This window comes from Artibeus jamaicensis, unplaced genomic scaffold, assembly GCF_021234435.1.
Source record: "Artibeus jamaicensis isolate MK-2021 breed Jamaican fruit bat unplaced genomic scaffold, CSHL_Jam_final contig_1028, whole genome shotgun sequence".
NCBI classification, from domain to species: Eukaryota; Metazoa; Chordata; class Mammalia; order Chiroptera; family Phyllostomidae; genus Artibeus; species Artibeus jamaicensis.
In genome coordinates, this window is record NW_026521201.1 from 4,081,493 (window position 1) to 4,094,875 (window position 13,383).

General features: G+C 43.2%; 1 pseudogene; it reads right to left on the reverse strand.

Moving 5' to 3' along the window:
• Positions 1 to 8,101: 8,101 nt before the first annotated feature.
• Positions 8,102 to 9,492, reverse strand: LOC119060050 (dnaJ homolog subfamily A member 1-like; annotated as a pseudogene).
• Between the last annotated feature and the right edge of the window lie 3,891 nt (positions 9,493 to 13,383).

Consider the following 13,383-nt stretch of genomic DNA (forward strand, 5'->3'; position numbering starts at 1 on the left):
CCATTTCCCATTCTTGCTGGGCAGACTTCACCCCTCTACCTGGGCAGCATTCCCACTGAGGTCAGGTATTACCTCAAAAGCTTAGTGCTTCATGTAGTAACTCCATCTTTATTTGGCCATGAGATAAAACCCCTCTGACCTCCCTGGACCAGCCATTAGCTGTTCAAAGGCCTTATTGGGATCTTGAGTTCCCTCCTAGATGTGTCCAGAGACAGCTGGATATTTTTTCACCTCAGGCTGTTGGGCTAACTAGTGTTTCTTTCCTCTTTTATAGGACTAGGGCAGGAGAAGTAAAAATCTAAGCAGTGGCCTTACATTAGGTTAAACAAACAGAATTTTATTGTGTTCCAGACCCTATTAAACATCAGATCTAACTATCCCTAAAGCTGCTGCTTAGGATTGTGCAGGGTATATTTGCACTGCAATGTGAATAGCAGCCCAGGGTGTTGAGCAGTGCACATCCCGTATAATGGTCTCCTGACACCTTCATCCCTCCCTTAGGCAGCTCACAGTGTAGTTGGGAAAAATGATATTTAAACAACTGTAATGCATTCTCATCAATACTGTCACTGAAGGCGCATCCAAAGAGCACAAAGAGGGAGGAAGCCAGTATCTCTCTACTTGGGAGCTGGGGAAGTCTTCACAGTACAAGAGCCCTTAAAGTTAAGCATTGAACAATGACTAGGAGTTCCCTGAAGAGAACAGGAAAGAAGGGGTATTCTGAGCAGAGAGGCTGAAATATGCAAAGGTGTAAATGCATGGTGAACAGTGCATTATGTGTGCAGGGAAGAAAGGAGGTGTGGGGCTGGTGGAAATCAGCCGGGGTGCCTGCAGTCAGGCCAGGCCCCTCCCAAGAATCTTCTTGTCTGCCACTTGGGCTTTCTGGGAAGAAAAGTTCCTCAGAGACAAGCATGTCCAATGCAGAGAGGAGATGGAGAGGTTTATTTTTTAAAGGCAAAAACCTCAAGCCTCAGTCCCACAGTACATCAGTGTGTAGAGGTAAGAGCCACAATTCATGGCCTGTTTGCATGGGCCAGAAAAGGGGGGCTTTCTGGGAGTGAGGTGAGAGCAAGGCTGTTCCCAAAGTCTCCAGTCTCTGTTTGTGCAGACAGTGTGGAATCCTTTCAAGCCATGATTGTTTGGCATCCACTGTTGGCCTCCAGGAAAATCCATGACATGGTGAGAAATGGGCTAGCTTGGTCTGCCAGAGATGGGGCCAGGCATACTGGGGCTGTTTGCCCACTCTGGTGGTCAATCCACTCAAGAGGCTATAGATGCTCAAAGCCCTTTTAGCTCAATCTCAAGCTGAATATAAAGACAGCCCCTAGGGGGAAGAGAGGGAAAAGAAAGAGGATTTTCAGGGGCCATCTTTTTCTCAAGAAAAGTGCTCTAATGCAAATACACCCATCCTTAAGCAGGGAAATTCCCAGGCACTAGGCCACAGAAGGAAATGTCAAGAACCTCTGTCTAGGGTTCTTCTTTCTCTCGCAGCCCTGAGGGAGAGTGCAGCAAGGACCAGACACCTCAAGCCACAGGGCAAATGCCAGTTTATCATCTGAGCCAATGGTCACATCGAAACCAGATATGGCGTACACGTCTCTGCTCCAAACGCTTCCATTGTTGTTCTTGCCTGTGAGTAGAATCCAAAATCCTCACTGTGGCTTATTTAGATTCATCACTGTCCCCTCCTTCTTACCACAGTTCATCTGCACATTATTGTCCTGTTCTTGTTCCCCAGGGCTATTCACCATTCCCTGAGCTCCCGGGGCCCCAGGGCTGGGCCTTCAGCTGCAAAAGCCCTCCGGGATTCCCTATCTATTGAAAATGTAGCTACCACCAGAGCTGACTCACATATTGCCCATTCTAGTGATAGCTCAGTAAGCCCTGACCCCTTTTGTTGTTCCTTCACATGACTGCATTGCGTTTTTTACATCTTATTTTTTAATAAATTAAAAGTTTTTAAAATTACAGTTGACATACAATATTATATTAGTTTCAGGTGTACAACATAGTGAGTAGACATTTATATAATTTATGAAGTGATCCTCCTGATAAGTCTAGTACCCACCTGGCACCATACATAGTTATTACACTATCGTTGACTATATTCCCTATGCTGTATTTTACATCCCCGTGACTGTTTTTATAACTGGCAATTTGTACTTCTTAAGCTCTTCACCCTTTTCACCCAGTCTCCCAACCCATCTTTCATCTAACAGCCATCAATTTATTCTCTGTATCCATTAATTTGCTTCTGTTTTGTTTCTAAAATAAAATTCAATTTATAAAGTAAAATTATGGGTGGGTGTGTATTTTTCATTGGATTCCAGACTTCTTAAGGGCAGGAACTAATCTCCCACAGTGCCCTGTGTTAGTGTCTCCCATTCCCTGACCATGCGACGGCTGGAAGAAAAGAAGGAGGGAAGAAGGGAGAAAGGAACTTGTATCTTTGAAGGCTACTCTGTTAACGAGGTGATTTCTGATTCTTAAAGGCAGACCTCACAAATACTGCCTTCTTATGTGGCTGTAATAAAATTCTGTCTGAAGGAGAAATCACGTCAGTTGGATGCTTTCACAAAGATATTTATATGTGATGTGGCATCACTTATTTGAGTACATGAAGAATGTGAGATACTTTTAAGAAAACATATCTATATTTTTGTAAATAAAGATTTCTCAAGCATCTATGCTGTGTCAGGCACTGCATTATAAAGCAACTCAAACATGGGAGCAAACGTAGGCGCTGTCCTCAAGAAGCTCAAAGCCTATAGAAAAAGTAAAGATATGAGCCAAAACATAAAATGCAAGGTCAAAATCCTTATATGTGGTAAGAGATGAGTAAAAAGGGAGGATTCAGCCCAGCTTGTAGAGATGTGAAAGCAGTGTCTTTCTGCCTTGAAGGTCTGGGGAGGAATCGTAAATCTGTTTGTTCATTGCCAAAGAATACTCACTGTGGAAACTAGAGAGTGTCTCAGATTCAGTCCCAGTGATAAAGTGTCTCTAAACTGGGTCAGAGACAAAAAACAAAGGACAGACAATATAATAAATAAGGAATTTATGGGGCAGAAGGTGTCCACTCAAGCATTTAGAGGCTCTTGGCCAAGGAGAGGAAACTGGAAATGTAATTATCTGATGAGAGGTTTTAAAAGACTTCAAAACCAATAAGTCAATTAATAGTTTAGTACAGCACTTCTTGCTCCTTTGTAGCATATTACAATTACTTCCAAATTGATTTCTCCAATTTCAGTCTCTCCCTGGCCTTATCTACCCTCCATAGTATTGCAAGGTACATTTCGTGGGGTGATGCTTTGATCATGTTACTCCCCTTCTTACAACTTTTAATAGTTCCAAAGAAAAAGAAGAAAAGTAAAATTTCAATGGGCTTTAATGCCATTTTAGGGGCAGTCTGTTTTAATAAGTTCTGATTCTGATGCCTGCAATCATTAGTGAATTGTTCCCATATGGCTTACATCTTCTACCAAGGAAGTATATTCTCTCTAGACAAGAGCCTTCTTAATGCATTCTTGTAGCCCTCAGCTCAGAGTCTACTACATAGCAGGTGTTCTAGAAATCATGGAAAGATGACCTGTATATTCTGAGCAAAGGCAGCTGGTCCAGTGGAGTGCTGGGTGTGGTGGGAGAGAGAGCAGAATTGGACATTACTCAGAATTCGTTTTGAAAGTCTTTCAAAGGAGACAAAATGAACATATGTAGGAAGTGAGAATGATAGATCTGCTCTTCAGGGTGCAGCTCCTAAAAGCAACATGAGCACAGACAAGGGAAAGAGGCCCTTGGCAGTTGAATTATATGTCCTTATATAATGTCATCAATATGGCTGAACTCTTTCTTCATGGTGCTTGGATTATTTCTTTTTTTTTTTATTTGAACAAAATTTATTTGAATGGATTATTTCTTATCTATGCAGAAGTAAGTGGCCAGCAAACCAGAGCAATGATGAAGATGATAACAATAACAAGAAATGTATTACTACTTATGGCAATAATAACTATCATTTATTGAGGTGCTACTATGTGTCATGTACTATTCTTAGAATTTTATATATTAACTTATTTACTTCTCAGAACAACCTATTGATTGACATCAGAGAGAGGTTGAAGTTGAGGAAATCAATTTGGAAGTTATTGCAATGTGCTATATAACCCAACAAGATAATGTTATTCACTGGTTTTACAGAGGTGGAAACTGAGAACGGAGAAGTTAGGTAAGATTCTTCTGATCTGAAGTGACAGGTTTGAACCTCCCTGTGCACTAAGGAGGTTGAGAAGAGAGAGCTATGGCCCTAGACCCTGGGTGTGATCTGCAAAGTACAGAATGGGATTTTAGAACAAATAGGGAAATTCTTGGTGTTTTCCGCAATATCTTCTCTTCCAGATGGCTGCTGTTATAAGAAACAGCCTTCCACGAGCTTTTTGGCTCTGTATTAGCTTGCTTTCTCACCTGCATGGGAGAGCTACTTTCCCTTTGTCCATTCTGCTTTAACATGCTTCCACCACCCTCTGCCCCCACGGAAATCCCAGATGCCTCGGAATGGCGTCGCAGGATCCCATCACCCTCTCGGCCCTTGTCCCTGGCGTGATGGACTCTCCTCTACCCTCGGACATGGACATTCTTTTTTTTGTCCTCCTTTACTTCATCCTGTAAGGTATGGAATTACTGAGTTCTATATCTATTTTTACAGATAGATTTTTAAAACAGGTGCACAGAGAGTTACAGTTTAGTGTAATCCCGTGGGGGCAGTGCTTCAGAGGACTCACAACAATGAAGTTTTATGCCATCTCTGACTTACTGTGTGACCTTGGAGCCAGCCACTTGCCCTCTCTGTGTCTCAGTCCCCTGTGGTGGGATCATAATATCTACCGTCAAGCAGTGCTCAGAGCATGAATGAATTATTATCCCAAACGCCCTCTGAGCTTCTGGGACAAAGGTGCTATGTTAATACACAGTATCCCTCTTCTTCTTCTTCTCATTAGTATTATTCAAACCCAGATGGCATTATTATTGTTGTTGATTGACAGCCCCGCATAGCCTCATTCATGGGTGTCAGAGAGCCAGGCGGTAGTTAACACAAGCAAAAACCATGTTTAAAACAAAGCCCAAGGAACACTCCAATAGTGTGTGCCTTGGGTTGCTATTAAAGCCAGAGCAGCTGCGGTGGCAACACGGAGGGAGAGGGCAAGGAAATGCATCCCCGAGTACAAAGAGGGGAAAGTGGGTCTTGACACTGATCATATAATCGTGCTGGGCTTTTATAGACACTGGGAGGCCTCAAACAGAATAAATGCTTGAACTTTATCCACGGTTTACAGGCAGCGGCTATAAAGGTCTTTGTTGCTGTTGCTGCCATATTAATGACCCAGCTTGGGGCGCTGCCGCCACCGCCACCGGCCGCTTCTTCCAAAGAAAGCAAATCAAAGTGAGTAACTCGATGTCCAGCAATGAGTTTCCCATTATATAAAAATAAGTATAAATCTTCCCCAGTTGAGCAGACGTACTGCGAAGGAGGAGGCTGGTGAAGGGGTCAAGGTGGCTAGACATTTGAACCCCTGAACCAGCACATCAAAAAGAGGCTCCTTCTCTATGTTAATTACAAAATAAACAGATAAAAATAAACGGCAGTACTGCTGGCTCCGTGGACAGTGTCTGCACCAAAGGAGAGAGGGTGAGGGGCCGCTGCTGAAACGGAATGGGGTCCCCTGATCTGGTTCTCCCTTACCTTTTCCACTCTTCCTAGGCTGATAAAACCCCGTGAGTAATTGACCCTCCATAAGCAGGGACATTAATCTTCAGCTACAGGCCATGCCTTGTAACATTAGAGAAGTTTTCATCAAATCGATATCTTGCACAGATGCAATTTAGTATCCTGGCAGTTTTAAAGAATAGTTGCCCATTAATGTTCTGATTGTCTTAACACAACTTGGGTAGGAGTTCTTGGTAAGCATTCAGAAACTTAAAAGTGGAGGCAGCACACCTTTTTGAGGAAGCTGGACAGATGGCTGAATAGCCTGGGCTCCTAGGACGTGGAAAAATGGATGACTTTGGGTAGTTGGGCTGGGGAGAGGTGAGCATGTAAAATAAGGCAGGTGGATGCAGAAAAGAAAGTGGGGACAATGGAGTGGGAGAGAAGACTAGAAGAGCTTGTCCCTGGTGGTGGGGTGACAGTTTGGGTATGTAGTAAAGGGAGTGACAGGGACAGAGTTAGTATCAAGGGGAAAACATGAGACATCTGGAGGTGAGAGAAGTGGGGCCTGGAGGGGGAGGCAGGTGATTCCCGAGTGGTGCTGGCTATGGGGTCTGAGACCTCCACCCCATTCCACCTACATTCTTCAGATGCACCAGACATAACCTATCAGGCTGCTTGAATGTAGTGCTTTTTCTTCCCCAAAATAGAAGTTACCCACCCAGCAAAAGTAACTGTGGTTCTTCTGCCAAAACACTTTGTTTTCTTCTCTACATTTTATCATACTTCTCTTCCTCACAGACCTCTTTCCTTCATTGGATCCCTCCTGACTACCTCTTCTCTGCCACCAGTCACCATTAATTAGTTCATCCATTCCCTCATGGTGGAACTTCTTCTACATTGACTATCCAGAAACCATATAAGACATTCTAGATGCCACTAACTAGAGTTTCTGTCCTGAATCAGCCCCCTTTCCAGCACAGAGATCAGCTGGTGCTGAGCTAAGTTGTGGTACAGAAGGAAGCACAGTGTGCCCAGGTCAGCTCAGGTGGGGTGGGCAAGAGATCATGATGTGTGTGGTCAGGGTAGTAATAGTAAGGAAGGATTCCAGAAGAGAGTGGCTGAACTGAAATATGAAAACCATACAGGAATTAGATGGAGAAGAAGGGTGAAGGACCTGACATCAAGAGGAAATACCATGTTAAAAGCACAGAAGTCAGATTAATGAAAGAGAAAAGACCAAGTGAGAGCCAAAGCCAAAGCAAAGCAGGCAAGGAAGTCAGGCTCTGGGTGACAGGCTGCTTCAAAAGGCTGAAGCAGAGAATGCAAGAGAGGTGAGGTGGAAAGGGGCAGGGGCCAGATCACAAAAGGCCTGATATGCCACAATGAGGGGTTCAGACTCAATATTGAAGGTGCAGGTATCCACTAAAAAGTCTGAAGCATGAGGTGGGTTGGGAACGAGATCAAATTAAAGAGAGGTTACTCTAGTTGCAAGATGGTGAGGTGTGAGGTGGAGAGACCAGTTGCTTAGGAGGCTACTGTCATCTCCAGGACAAGAGACAACCTGCCATGAGCTAAGTGAGAAGGGGAACAAGAATACAGGTTATGTAAGAAGGTGGAACCATCTAAAGAGCAAGACATAGGAAAAGCAAGGAGTGTACACCTCCCAGAATTCTAGCAAGTCTATTAAGTTCCCTCCTTCTGCTCACTCCTTCCATAGCTCCTTTCCTTGAAGGGAGTACTTCAAACTCTTCTCCCTCAAACTCCCTCTCCTTGCATCCGTGCATTTGTTCAAGTCTACCCCTCATACCTTCCTCACACACATACAGCATCGTGATTCCTCCTAACAAGTGCTGTTCTCCTCCAATATTCTAAAATTCCTTCTCCTCCAAATCTCATTTCCACCTTCTTTATTCTCTTTTTCCCAATTCCATGCTTTTCCCTGCTTGACACCCCGCTTGACACCACAGCTTCCAGCCTCTTGCCTCAACGGCTGCTTGGGAGAAGGAGTCAAAGGACTTTCCTGGGAGGTAGGATGAGGGAGATCAGGGCTTGGGGAGGAAAGAAAACCACAGAGATGGGATCCAGGGTAAATTTAAGACAGAAATAAAGTTAAATTGTAATAGTTCATTGGTAACAGATTCAATCTGGTCCAGGGAGATTTTCACATTGCATAGTCCTAAATTTGAGATTTTTTTTTTTAGTATGGGAAAGAACCTAATTCTTTTTTTATTTTATATTGAACTTTTATATTTGAGTTTATTCTTTATTTAACTTTTAAAACACTACTATAATTAAGTATTAAAACAAAAACAATAGCAATGGTGAGCATATTATGATCATAGTCCCTCACTCACTCACTACTGTATATAACATGCCAGCAGTGAGTGTTATTATCTGGCCTCATGAAGAGGTCTGACACTGAACACCAGTCCTAGGATGATGTTCATCTTGCTAATATGCATCTCCATTGTGATGGCACTGTGTTTCTTAATCTGGGTCAAAGCCCACCAGTTTTACAGGGTCCATTTCATCAGTCACTTCTACTTCCTTCTTTTCAGGTAGGAATTTTTCCAGCAAAGAGAATTTAGCAGGAGAGAGTAAGCCATTCTCAGGAAAGTTTACCTTAAATTTGACGACTAGGCAATCTTTTTTCATATTGTCTATGATAATTTTTTTAATTAAAAATTTAATCATGAATCAAACCCAGTTTGGCCGAAGGGTTCGTTGTTGTCAGACTTCCGTGTAGTTCAATTTTCTGTGGTTTGGCTGCGTTTTTGTTGCTAAAACTTTATTGTTTTTAAACTTGGTTGTGGGAGAAGGTGCAGTGTTTCCACCTATGCCTCCATCTTGGCGGAAGTCCCTGTCTATGATAATTTGACATGCCTTCATTTAGCACACACTCGATATCTCCTTGCTTGACTATGATTCATTTGTCAAGAATAGCTATTGGCTTTTGGAAGCCACACAATGCTTCAATCAGCTATGTGTCCATACACATGAAAAGGTTTTTTTCTCATTGAGTGAAAACAGCATGGTCCTTCTGATCTAAAATAATGATAATATCTCCTGTTGGCAGTCCTTTTTCTCGATCTCCTTCACCACAAAATATTATCTTCTGGCCATCTTTCATGGCATTGGCAGTATGAAGTTAGAGAATCTTCCTTTCTCGAACTATCTTCCTTCCATGGCAGCTCTTACATCCATCTGTATGACTGATCTGTTCCCCATGGCCCTGGCACTCCATGCACACAGACTGAATTCACTGAACCATTCCAGGTCCTAATTCTTATTTGCATCCCAGCACCTTGGCAATTGAGACAGCACTCTACTACTCCTTTCTTACCACCTCAGCCTTCACATTTGCCAAAAATCATTTTATTTTGCAGAGCTAGTTTTCTTGTAGCACCATTATATACATTGTCTAAGGTTACTGAGAACTGACACACATTTTTACCTCTCTCTTCTCTCTGCATCCTTTCTTCTCCTTCAAAAAATGTGTCAAAGAAATTCCTAGGGTAGCCAAAACCATCACCTGCTCCGCCTTCTTTAATTGACTGTTCTCTTCCTTTGTCATGTAAAAGTCCCCTTTCTTTACATCGGGGAGCACTTTGTAAGCTGTTTAAGAGCACTGAGAAAGAGCTCTGAGAAATCTGTTTAAGCTTCTTTTCTTCATTTAGATTCTTATCAGGGTGGTGCTTCAAGGCCAGCTTCCTGCAAGTCCTTTTCAATTCTTCCTGGGTGGTATTGGGTTTGACCTTCAAAACATCACAGTAAGTGGTTTCTTTTATCATTTTTGACAGCCGATGAGCAGGCTGAGGATGATGTGAGAGAGCAGGAAAGATCACATTGTTGTCAGCAACCTAATTCCTAAGAAAATGAGAAGCTTCCTTCTTCCTATTGCTTCTCAGCCACTGTAAGGAGTAGGAACAGAGACTCCTGACTTTAGACATTTCATAAAGACAATGGAGGCTTCAGAGGAAACATGAGGAGTCATTTTTGTGATTTACACATTAACAAATCCAAAATAGTTTATTTATTATTTGCTGATGTTCTGCTTGGCAATCTCACACACATCATATGTTCTCTAACCTTCACATCAACCTTATGAGATAATTATAATTCCACTTTAGTGATGAAAAAACTGGGGGCTAAGAAACTGACCCAGGTCTGCGTGAGTCCTCAGCCTTTCCCACTCTGCCATGTCCCCCTTCCACTGTCAAGTTAATGCTGTTTAAAAATAGAAGTTAAACAGTAGTAAGCCACATTAGCCAGAATTCTGTCTCCAAAAATGTCAGAAACTCATCTCATTTTCTGGATTTTGCTTTGAAACAGATAATTGAAAATGTTTCTTACAGAATTTTAAATTATTTTTAAATTTATTTAATTATTGCTCAAGTACAGTTTTCTGTTTTCTACTTCCATTGTTACCGAACAACAGGTCGGGGGCGGGGGGGTGGTGGTAATATTTGGCCCACCTAGGGATGCCAAAAACTGCTACAGAACAGGGGCCCTTCCCAATGACAGAATACTAATATCTACTGGACTCTTCTGTCCGCCACCAATTGGAAAGACATCTCTCAATGCCAGAGATTTGTGAAAAGGAAACGAAATGTTTATTTAATGCTATTTAGACTTAATGCCTCCACTAAACTATCAAAGTCCTTTAGGGTATACACCTCCACCCACACAGCGCTCCCTTCTCCCACTGTCCCAACTCCGGGTACCGTAAATCAGGAAAAGAGCACACGTCTGTGTTTCAGGCCATTAGCACTGTCAGCTCTGTCACCGTGCAGGCAGGATCTCTCTCTAGTTAATCTAAAAGTTATGTGGCACCCTCTCACGGTCCACTGGCAAGAGTTCTTTGTACCAAGTTCCAGGCAAAGTCTCTGTTGCTTCCCAGGCCACTTGGCCAAAGGGGGCACCCCAAAGCTGCATGGGCCTCTTCTACCAAAGCTGCAGGGCTCAGCACTCTGACCAAAAGCATGTGGCTTTCTTCTTCACCTGGCTGCAGAGTTCTACATTCTTCCAAAAACTGCATGGCTCTCCCTTTCATCTGGCTGCGGGGGGTCCCCATTCTGGCAAAACCAAGTGGTACTCTTTTACTCAGCTGAAAAACCGCATTGCTCCCCCTTCTACCTGGCCAAAACTTGGCCATAGCTATTTAACATATCTATGAAACCAGTTAAAGGTTATAGATATGTTAAATAATCATTCCAGAGGTTAGCTGCAAAACTGTTGCTATGCAAAACAACTCTCAATGGCCCTGCTCCATTCATTCCTTCCCCCAACTCACACCTGTGGGGAGAAGGGGTGAGGACATCTTGTATGTCTCTCCAATATTCCTATACACTTTTGAATTCTGAACACCACTGATACAGGGTGCAGCCCTGGGGGGGGGGGCAAAAAAAAGATTTGGAATGGTGTCCAGAATTCAAAGTGTATAGGAATATTGGAGAGACATATAAGATGTCCTCACCGCCCACCCCCGGGGGAAGAAAGGAATGGAGCAGGGCCATTGAGAGCTGTTTTGCATAGCAATGGTTTTGCAGCTAACCTCTGGAATGATTATTTAACATATCTATAACCTTTAACTGGTTTCATAGATATGTTAAATAGCAGTGGCCAAGTTTGGAGCCAGGGAGAAGGGAGTAGCTGGGACTGAGGAAAAACGAGGGGCTGCACTCCTGAGTGAGGGTGCCTGTGTGGGAGCTTGGAAAAGATGGGCTCCAGGACATGAGAGGATAACTGCCCAGGTGAAAGGGAAAACCACACAGCTTTGCCAGAATGAAGATCCCTGAAGCCAGGTGAAGAAGAAAGCCACATGTGTTTGGTGGAGTGAGGACTCCTGCAGCTTTGGTAGAAGAGGCCCACACGGCTTTGGGGTGCCCCCTTTGGCCACGGGGCCTGAAAAGCAACAGAGACTTTGACTGGAACTGGGTACAAAGGACTCTTGCCAGTGGACCATGAGAGGGTACCACAGTACTTTGGATTAACTCGAGATCCTGCACAGTGACACAGCTGATGGTGCCAGAGGCCTGAAACATAGACGTGTGCTCTTTTCCTGATTTACGGTACCCGGAGTTGGGACAGTGGGAGAAGGGAGCGCTGTGTGGGTGGAGGCGTATACCCTAAAGGACTTTGATATTTTAGTAGAGGTATTAGGCCCTGAATAGCATTAAATAAACATTTTGTTTCCTTTTCACAAATCTCTGGCATTGAGAGATGTCTTTCCAATTGGCGGCGGACAGAAGAGCCCAGTAGATATTAGTATTTTGTTTTTGGGAGAGGCCCCTATTGTATAGCAGTTTTTGGCATCCCTAGGTGGGCCAAATATTGTATTGCCCCTCCCTCGGACCTCTTGTGTGGTAACACCATTCCAAATCTTTTTTGGGCCCCCCCTTGGCTGCACCTTGTATCACCATCCCAGCCTACCCCACCCCCGGTTTCTTACAGAATTTTGATACTTTTTTTTTCAGATGAAATATTTGATGTCCTGAGAAGTTTTTGGTTTGCTATTTTTTTTGTTATTGAGGACAGTATTAAATAAAAATTTTCACTAACCTAACTTTCAGCCCTTTCCCAAGACAGCTCTTCAAGAGAGCCAATTTTTGGAGGGATATGTTGGAATTATTTCCTGGGACCTTCAAAAAGGGCAGAAGTTCTGGAAGAAAATTATTTACACACTGCATGGATGGGAATGAGAAGCAAGCTTGGTGGGCATTAGCTGGAGGTGTAAATAGGCAAGGGAATCCAAAGTGGTGATGCAGAAGGTGAGAGACAAGTAGGGTGCTGCTGTTATTGAACAGCAAGTTAGGGTCCTGCTACCCACTGCCACCCTCTAGGCAAAATTCCAGAGGCAAAGGTTTGGTGGTAAAGGAAAGGAATCTTTATTCAATACCTTCACAATTTTGGAATAACATCTTTCCACAAGAATTAGGTAGTCACCTAGGCCTATCAATTAAGGCTAAACTCTAACACCTGAATTCTCCTAGCATTCCCCTGTTCATTTTAATTATCTTATTTCTATAGGGTTGGCTTACAAACTAAAACAACATAAGACACAAACGCTGCACAGTTTTGGAAGAATGGCAGGTTCTGCCTTACAACCCATCCCATCTAGAACACCCAAGGAAGAATAACCCTGCCACACTCTGCCACACCAGCCTGACCCTAGGTTATACCTGGAGTTTCTTCCCATCCAAAATACTATCTCCTGGGAAATGCTGCCAGCTGCAGCACCATCATCCAGGCATCCCTGAGAAAGAACATTTTTTTCTCACTTTTCTTTAAATTTTCTCTCTGGCTGAGAAGCCAGAGAGAGCCTGCCCCACCTGTTCAGAGCCCTTCTTTTATTTCAACTCTTGTTCATACAGTGGCCCCTACCTACTTCTTGCCAGTGACCCGATCAGATCTCTCTATCACTGCTGTAACAAAGATATTAAAATATGAGAGGAGCTTTGGGACAGTAGATGACAGAAGCTAGAAGGACCTTGATAAGATTCATAAAAATATAAAGGGTCTTAAAGAAGACTGTTAGCAGAAACTTAATATCCTCAAAAAAGGTTATCTGTCAAAGACTAAAGAAAAGTGAGGAAAATTTTACTGGAAACTAGAGAAGAGGCTCCATTATGCAGTGAGAAAGTTTAGCAACTCTCTTGCCTGCAATAATGTGAAATATAGAA